Consider the following 9327-nt stretch of genomic DNA (forward strand, 5'->3'; position numbering starts at 1 on the left):
AGCTTTTTCTCCCAGTCACCTTGTAATTGTTTCTGTGTCATAAGCAGCTATTAGTATTGCTAGAAAATGGTAATGCTTTGAGAGACTCATCTCTTTGAGAGAATGGCTCTCTATCACACTCTCACATTCTTTTAAAAGGGAAAAGGAAGATGAATTTTGCCCATAAAGGCTGTATCACAAGGGCTTTTTATCCTAAATGGCTCTGGGGATTGTTATCTGTGGGAAGTGTGTCCTGCCTCCGTCGTGTTCAATCAAGTGTCCACTTAGCTGTGACTGGGAGTAATTGTTCCCAAGTGGGCCACACACTGACCTGTTAATGTCTGCGTTGACCCTCTAACCTTGTCAGCACGTCTTGGGGAGGAGTTTAAATCATGTGGATCTCCTCCGTGTCTTTACGCTACCGGGTCAAGTGGGCGTCAGCCCTGAAAGACCACTCTCTTGTAATTGTCCCCAGCAGCATGGGTCAGCCATGGGTGTTCCCAAAGACTGGCTCTTATTAGATGAGGTACTGGGAGTGGTGTGACTTAATGGGTCAAGCCATTGATCCGATACAGCACCAGTGTCCCCCAGTGCAGTCACAGTCTCTGCACTACCTGATCACTAACTTGAGTCTGGTCGAGGGACTCTAAGTTATGCCGCAATTCCGCTGCATGGTACTGCATGGCTCTACTCAGCTCGACTCGTTTTTTGTTTTGTTTTTTGGTTTTCCACGAGCAAAAGTTGCGGCTAGTACCTGGTGCTTATTTTTGGTACTACAGAAAACTGATTGGACAGAGAGAACAATTACTAGCGCGACACAGATGGAACAAACCCACTTTTTCTAAGTAGCCAAACTAATGGCAGTAGCGACCAAATTTTTTCCTTTCATTCAACTTAGATTTTAAAAAATGGCAGCCTGCAAAACTTTGCCGTACACTACACCATACAGTTGACAAGGTGCAGACATTCCTGTTTAGTTGCCAATTAAAGGCACAAATTATATATATATAATAAAAGATGAAATTTTATTAAATGGTTTCACGTTTTAATCCTCTGACGCTGACTTTGTATTGGCTCTTTCTTCTACACCACATGGAATATGAGAGCTGCCTCAGTCAGCTGCGTTACTAAAAGACAGGCAAGCTGTGGAGATGTGCTACTAAAAAGTATTGATTTAAATTTCATTCCCTGAATTACCATTGTTTGAAAATATGTTATCTTACTTTTACATGCGTGAAATGGTCCAAAATGATCACTTGAAATGTGCTACCCAACCAAATTATTCAAACAGGGCATGGTTATGAAAGGATTTGCAGTCAGGCCGCTGACCTTGTCTTGACGGGTTGTTTTGCAGATCTAATTGGTCATATGTGCAGGCGACGGGGCGGGTGTGGTGTTGCATGTCATAGTTCAGGGGCGGGAGCATGTCTTCAAAGTAGGGCTGCCACTAACGATTATTTTAATTGTCAACTAATCTGTAGATTATTTCTTCGATTAGTCGACTAATCATTTCATCGAAAAATGTGTTAAAATGTTGAAAAATGTCGGTCTGTCTCGCCCAAACCCCAAAATTACGTCATCTAATGTTTTGTTTCATACTCACACCAAAGAGTTTTAGTTCACCGTCACGGGAGAGTGTGTAAAGCTGCCAATATCTGAACGTAAGAAGCTGCAGTAAGAGTATTTTGGGGTACTTTTATAGTGCTTTTCTATGAAAAATGACTCAAACGGATTAGTCGACTACTAAAATAGTCACAGATTATTTTAATAGTCGATTTGTCATCAATTAGTCGACTAATCGTGGCAGCCCTACTTCAAAGTCATACCTGTGATTCAATGAGTATTGCAATGGCTGGGCGATATGTAGAAAACCAGATATCAAAATATTTTGAACAAATACCTTGATATCGATTTTGTTGTGATATTTTAGGGATGCCTATTGGTGCTTTTACAAAATATGTACATAATGGCAGTAATGTGGATGTAACGACTGAGTGAGTAAAGGCAAATAATAGAACAGCTAGAACAGTCTGGGAAGTTCAGAAAATTTAACGCGTTACTGTACTGCAGCCTTTAAAACCAGAAAAAGAGAATAATTACGATACTACGACATTCAAAATCTATAATGCCCAGCCGTGTGGTGAAGATGATGACCCAGCAGTGTCTTGTGCTATAGCTATGGCGATCAGCTGAGAATCCCGCCTACACTATTGGCAGTGGAAATTGAGATAGAGAAAAGGACCTGTTACCAAAAGTGAGCTGAGACGAGTCAAGCTGTACCATGCTGAGTATCTATCTCACTGACTGTATGGATGCCGAATGCATTATTTTTAAATATCATCTCTCATGTCTGGCTTATTGTGCCCTTCTCCTTTTTCCTTCTCAGATATGCTACTTTTGCCCAATTTGAATAGACAAAGTTCCCCATTGTAATTCATGGTGTAATATGAGAACAGCAACAAATATTTTCGTATGTGGTGTTTTTTTATACCTGCAGCTAGTGGTCTGTACTGATTTTAACAGCAAAAATTTGGTTCACCTTTTGGATGCTAGTTTCTGACCCTTCTCATAGCCCTCAACAAGGTTGGACAGCTTCAAATGCCTGTCTAGTTTGCCTGGAAACTCAGCAATGAGTGGCAATTAACATACATGCTGCAAACTGTCTGTATGCAGAGTTTCCTCAGAAACTGACAAAGTTTGTAATTTGAGTGAAAAGAGGGGATTACAACCACATGTTTCAGGAGTAGGAAAGAGTGGAGTGTTGAGCAGCTGGCATGCAAAAGGCCACAAAGTGAGAATGCTTTGCAGTCGGAGGTTGAAATATTAACTTTATGTCGGCGTCTTAGCCCGTAGTATATCTCAAAGTGTTTGGTTGTTTAGTCTTTTTTATGGACACATTGCTCAATAAAACGTAACCACTTTTTAAAATCCAGTGCTTGTTAATTTGCAATAAAGACTCAGAATCAGAGCAGCCTCTTTAGTGTACATGCACTCCCATGCTATTTTAACTTTGCTTTGGTGAGAATCCACATAAATCCCATCTCTTCTGAATCTTCTCATCAGTTAAAGCTTGAGTAAGCTGTATGTGGGATATATGGCGGTTAGCTCAGCTGAAGTCGCAGAGTGCCCTCCGTTGTTGTTCTCAAGTGAAGGGATATTGAGGGACATTGAAATTCAATAGCTCAGCCATAAATCCATAGGTGTCTGGTGTTGTCTGTTGGGATCAACATACATTTTGGTATGTAATGACAGGGATGCAACAGAGTAATCAGAGGGGTCTTATCTGGAGCCAATGGCAGGCCCAGGAATGTGGACAGGCTGTAGAAACAACGGCTGCACTAATGGGGTTAGTTGAATTCCACACTGGTGAATTATGAGGAGTTGGGACGTCGGGGCTGCGGTTTGTTGTGTCTGGTTGGAGAGCCACACCGCTACACACAGAAACAGAGTTATAGATTTAGTTTTTGACACGCTTTCTCATACAGCGGGCCAATTAACTGGGAGCTGAATTGCTTTGCTGTGCTTCTAGAGACAGCCACATTAAACAGCAAAGTGGTACACACATATATCACAGGGCAACAAGCCACACATGCAGCCATGACTCCTGTGACAGGGACAAAACCAGAAGCCATCCATTCTGCTGCCTCATTTGCATGATCTGAGCCATATCTGGAAGTCATTAGCATCTTTCCACTTGTTTATCTGGCTACAGATGAATGCTTTTGAGCCTAACACCAGGTTTTTGAATAAACAAAATGTTGTTTCAGATGTTTTTTTGTAGCGGTACAAGTCATGCATCATATATATATATATATATATATATATGTATGTATGTTGTTTTTTTTTTTTTGTTTTTTTTTTTACAAAGTTGGAGACCACTGCAGGGTTTTTAGGTAACTGTATTACTGAGAAGAGTCTCCAGAGCATATATGTAGATTTGTTTTGTTGTGTGTTGCAGTGGTGAAAGGGGACCTTTATGCTTTTCTGTATTTTGTAGGGGTGTAACGGTACACAAAAATCTTGGTTCGGTACGTATCTCGGTACACAAGTCACGGTTCGGTTTTTTTCGGTACAGTAATGAAAAAAATAGACAACTATTAAATATCTTTTACTTATTGGTAACCTTATTAAAACATACCACCACAGCAGTTAACTCTTTTTACACAATTTTTGAATGAAACAAATATATATAAAATCCTGCTTTTTCACATTGTTTGAATGAAAATAGAAATATAAAAGTGAAAAATAAAATCCTGCTGTTTTTTTAACACATTTTTTGAATGAAAAATATAAATATACATTTCTGCTTTAACAGTTTTACTCAATTAAAATAAAAAGTATAGTGCAGCTGGTCAGCTTTAAAGCCTGCTCAGATTCAGTTTTACTAGGAACTTACTTAGCTTTCCCACTTTGTTAAAGTGCAGTAAACAAAACATGCTTATATCTAAAGTGCAGCTTAAACAATTTTACTCAACTCCAATGGCGTTGGTTATTTCTTTAGCGCGATGGTCAGGGAAACGCTCTTTCTTTTTAAACGACGACGATATCGTAGTTTGCACCAGATTGCTTTTTCTAGTCGTGCCGGTTAACGTTCAAACTCGGGTGGTGTCGCTTTAGATGCGTTAGCATGTTAGACGTGTTTCCAAGTACATACCCGACCGCTGTTCTGCAGTGTCGGCACACTGCTTTTGTCTTGTCAACTTGTTTATTTCCATCTTCGTATTTTACCCTGAAACCAAAGTGTTCCCAAACGGAGGACTTAAGGTTTGCGGGTGGGTCTTCAGGTTCGTCAGGCTCACTTGCCATGTTGTCAAAATGCGAGAATGCGCTGCACAAAGTGAAAGCGGAGATTTACGGTCGGACTCGGTCCGTCACTCAATTATGTCCGTCGGGGAACTAGATATTTTAAATGGTTCAGCTCGCAAAAACTGAATTAAAATAAAACAAAATAAAATAAAATAATATCCTGCGCCCAATAATTCGGTACAGGGTCGTGCCGAACCAAAAGTCGCGTACCGAGCGGTTCGACACAAATACATGTACCGTTACGGCCCTAGTATTTTGTGTCTTATATTTAGTGTTACAATAAAGGATATTCACATTTAACGTGAACAAAGTGTCAAATAATTAGGGAAACGTATATAGAAGTAATCCCTGTGAGCAGAAACCTTACGATTTCCTACTGTTCTGAACACTCCACTTACTGTTTTTTCTACTCCGCCCACAGTATCACTTCATATTCTGTGGGACGTTTTTATATGGTCATCTGCTCCAGTTACTATGGCGCTATATAGGCAAGAAATAATCATGTTTATTCTAAATACAAGCAGTCATAATGACATCTTACTTTGAAAGACAATTCTCACCTTTACTTAAGAAGACAAAAATATACATTGTATTGTTGCTTTAGTAAAATGTAGCTTGTTTCATAATGAAAACACCCCTCTTTTGAAAATGGTTTGATTCTTTTTATCTTTTTGGACGCAGCTGTTGTAAGAAAAAAAGAATGCACAAAATTTGAGAAAACTAAATGAGGAGAGCGAGCATGCACATGTGTTGGAATGACTAAAGCAGATTTGAGGAGGGCCCATTCACCATACCTTTTCAGTGGCCCAGCCATTTCTGTGGGTGGGCCTGCGTCAGGGAAACGTAATTTTGGTTGCTGATATTGTTAATATCTCCCCAATGTTGGATAATATTCCTGCTGGAACATGTCTGATTAAGGTTTAGAAGCTTTTATTGGTGATTTTTCATAGTAGAAAGTGCTGCTATTTTCCGTTAGTGCTACATGTTTGGGCTGAGTTGGTGCATAAGGGGTCAGAGACGGAAGACCCACAAAAGTTGTCCAGTCAGAACAGACTGGGCTTTTTTGGGAGCAGTGCTTAAAGCTGAGCATTTCAGACAGAAGATGAATACGAGTGTTCCAGCAGAGACAGTATGAGTTAAATAAAGTGTCTGACTATTAGGGCATGTAAACATGTTCTGGTTGAAACCTTAAATAAAAGTAGGAACCTGAACAAGAGCATAATGACCTGTTTGTTGTAACTTGTTTATGTTATTAACTTATAATGTAATTTTTGTAATGTTGAATCTGTAATGTTTAAGATGTCATTGCTTTTTTTCCTCACATAATTCATTTTTACTTATTTGGAAACCTTAAATAGAAGATAGAGTATGTATTGTTGTGGTATCTGCCACAGTTGACATCACGTACAGCTATATGAAATACATGCAGCACGTGTTGTATGTGGGCATATCAAAGTACTCTAAGACATTAACAAAGGTCAACCATGTAACATGTTTACTGTTTTAAGGTGAGAAATCAACCACAGAAACTATGATACACACACGCTTGCTTGTATTTTACATCATGTGTCCGTCACAGCCGCTTATCAGCATGTCGAGATATGAAAGATGACTTGATATGCATATAGGCCAGGAGATGACAACAGGAATCAGTGTGTCATAACATATCAAATACTTGTGGCTGACGATGATCACTTTTACTTTTGCCTGTTCTTATGTCATTTCTGTACATGTGGGCTCATTAGACCATGGTAGGGGCTTTCCCCACCTTTTCACTTCCTGTTTGTAATAGTTGTCTCTTTCCCCTTCCTTCCTTCTCTCTCTTTCTCTCTCTCTCTGTGTTTGTGTCCTCTGTGAAACCCCAGTGGTCCTGCCCTCAAGACTGTGAGCTGAATTCTGATTGGGGGAATGGAGTGCCAATCTGTCCTGCACCAGTGATCAGGGTATGTGGCAATCCTCCCACTAACTCGTCTCTTATTTCATACAGTAACGTGTGTGCCGTTTGTCTGTGAAGTGACTCCAAAGCACTGTTAGGTCTGACTATTAGGCTTATTTGTATCAGGCCATAATAAGCTGGAAGCAGATCCTAACAGATGTATTCTGAGCTTTTCATCACTTTTATTGCTCAGCTGTTAGGCCAGTGAGCATGGATATGAATGATAAACACATATAGTACAGAATAGGGCTGAATATTTCCAGGAAAATATCTTATTATGATTTTACTGACCCCCAATATTGCAATTATTTTGTATAAATTAAACTGCAGGACTGTATTTGTGGAGACTGGTTCCAGGGCTCTGAATTGCTGCTCACGAATCTGATTTTCCAGCAATTTAAAAAGTTCTGGGACTTCACTAAGTTCAGGATCAGCAAAGCCAATGATGGCTACTTCACAACTCCTAATCGAGGAGGTCCCGATTCCCGAGATGAATATGCTTAAAACAATGATATGATATTCTTATACTTAACTATAAGATCCTAACAGGGATTCACTATCTGTCCACTTGCATCATTTTAGCCACTTAGCTAGCTGCACATTACCTCTCTGAAAATGATATAAAGATCATTTAGTGTATTTAGAGATCACTCTAATGGGAATACTTTACCCATAGGATGATCATTTGTATATCCATTGCTCACCCTGTCTTACGTTGAATTCATGAAGAAAACTTTTTTTTTCACTGAAGTAAAGATGGGCCATGTTTAACAAAAGCATAACTATACTAAACATCAGTTAACAAACTATCACAGAACTGGTGCAGTATAATCCAAGTCTCATTTATCCAGTTGTTTGCTCAGTACTTCCCAAACACATGCAATTTCACTAAACCCTTACTACTTAAAACGAAGCAAACATGGCACAACTTCACTGGTCCAGCTTCTCAAATGTCAGTTTTGCTGTTTTTCTTCTGTGAGAGTAAACTAAATATTCTTAGGTTGTGTGCTGTTGGTTGGACATGTTAAGACATCACCTTGGCTCTGGGAACTTGATGGACCTTTTTTGCTGTTTTACTCTTTGTAGACCAAACAATTATAAGATAAACTGGAAGTGACTGAATTAATTGATAATGAAACTAACCTTTAAAAGGAGCTTGGGGTGGTGAAAAAAATCCTTTCAGGCAATAATCTCATTTCTTTTCTTCTATGATTCTGAATCAATTCACAACTTCCAAAATACATTTTTAAAGACGTTACTTTGCCTCCATCTGGCAGTTTTGAATTGCCATGCACCCTTTGCAGCTTCCACAGTAGATTATGTAGTCGTAGTTTAAGCCGGAAATGCAGCCTTTGCAACAAGCAGGATGGCTACTGGCTAGTCACTCGCTGCTAACATTAGCTCTTGGAGTCAGTAGCCTATCTGTGTGTATGTGTTGGTAAACACAACTGTTGATTATGTCGGAGAGTGTGTGTTCTGTTGCAAGTGTCTGTTATATGTGGGGCACATGCCAATGTGAAACTGTACTTGGGCAAATTAAATGGGGCAAGCCGCAACAGTTAAATACATTAATGGTAAACCCTGTGTTTGTCACGTCAGTTTCCTCATACACTCTCTCCTGTCATACAAACACTGAAAATCCAGATGCAGTGCCTCCAACCTCCTCACCCTCTCATCCAGTCCAAGTGTCATGTCTGGGGGGACAGGGTCTTCTCTATTTTGCACCCCCCTTCTAGAACTCTCTCCCCAACACCTCAGACATTCTCCCTCACTCTCCTCTTTCAAAACCCACCTATTTAAATCTGCTTTTAATCTGTGATCTATTATTCTCCCCACCTGGCTTCCTTTTTTATTGTTTTACTTGTTTTTATGCCATTATTGCTTTTTACTGTTTCTGTTACTGTTTTTATTATCATGTAAAGTGCCTTTGAGTACCTTTTAAAGCGCTATATGAATAAAATGTATTATTAATAATATTGAAAAAGCCATCCATAATTGGCTAAGTATTCAGGTGAATGACATAATAACTCCATCATCTTACACAAACTTTACTCTGTTGTTATGACATTATTTGCCAACTGCCTTTCATAGTGCACTGCGGACTGGAGTAGAACCTGAAATTAACACCCCCATGTATGGAATTGAGAATCGATTTTTGAATTAGGAACTGAGAAATTGAGAATCCATTCTAAATCGAATCGGAATCCCAAGAATTGACGTCAAATTTAATTGCGAGAAAGATTAGTGATTACCGAAAATATTACTTACACCGAAAGATTCACCGTCCTATTAGGCTATAACTACAATAATGGGCTCAAGTTTCGCAGACCGGGTGAGGCGGGGGCGCAGTGCACCTGCGCTTCGCCAACTGGGTGTGGCCAGGCGGATTTTGCAAGTTTGGTGCACTGTGCGCCTGGCGCAGCTACTCCTCTTTCCCACCTCCGTCCCTCCTATCTGCGCAAGTCGGAAAGAGGGAGGAGAGAAGGCGTGGAGTGGGTTTTACACACATCACACCAATCAAATGAGCCCCTCTCCTTGCCCTTAAATGCGCCGCGCGAAGGCGTAATGAGAGTTTACTCAATTCGCCATGGCAGAAGAGAGCAGCA

The 9327-nt window shown here is 39.9% G+C and overlaps 1 protein-coding gene across 12 annotated transcripts in view; it reads left to right on the plus strand.

The window, feature by feature from the left end:
• The window catches only part of foxp1b (forkhead box P1b), a 183957-nt gene that overhangs the window by 19611 nt on the left and 155019 nt on the right, over window positions 1–9327 (plus strand). For all 12 annotated transcript variants that reach the window (XM_050038831.1, XM_050038833.1, XM_050038836.1 and 9 more), the window contains exon 2: window positions 6651–6728. The gene's annotated coding sequence lies outside the window, so the exon portion shown is untranslated. The remainder of the gene's footprint in view (window positions 1–6650; window positions 6729–9327) is intronic.

This window comes from Epinephelus moara, chromosome 24 (assembly GCF_006386435.1).
Source record: "Epinephelus moara isolate mb chromosome 24, YSFRI_EMoa_1.0, whole genome shotgun sequence".
Lineage (NCBI taxonomy): Eukaryota > Metazoa > Chordata > Actinopteri > Perciformes > Serranidae > Epinephelus > Epinephelus moara.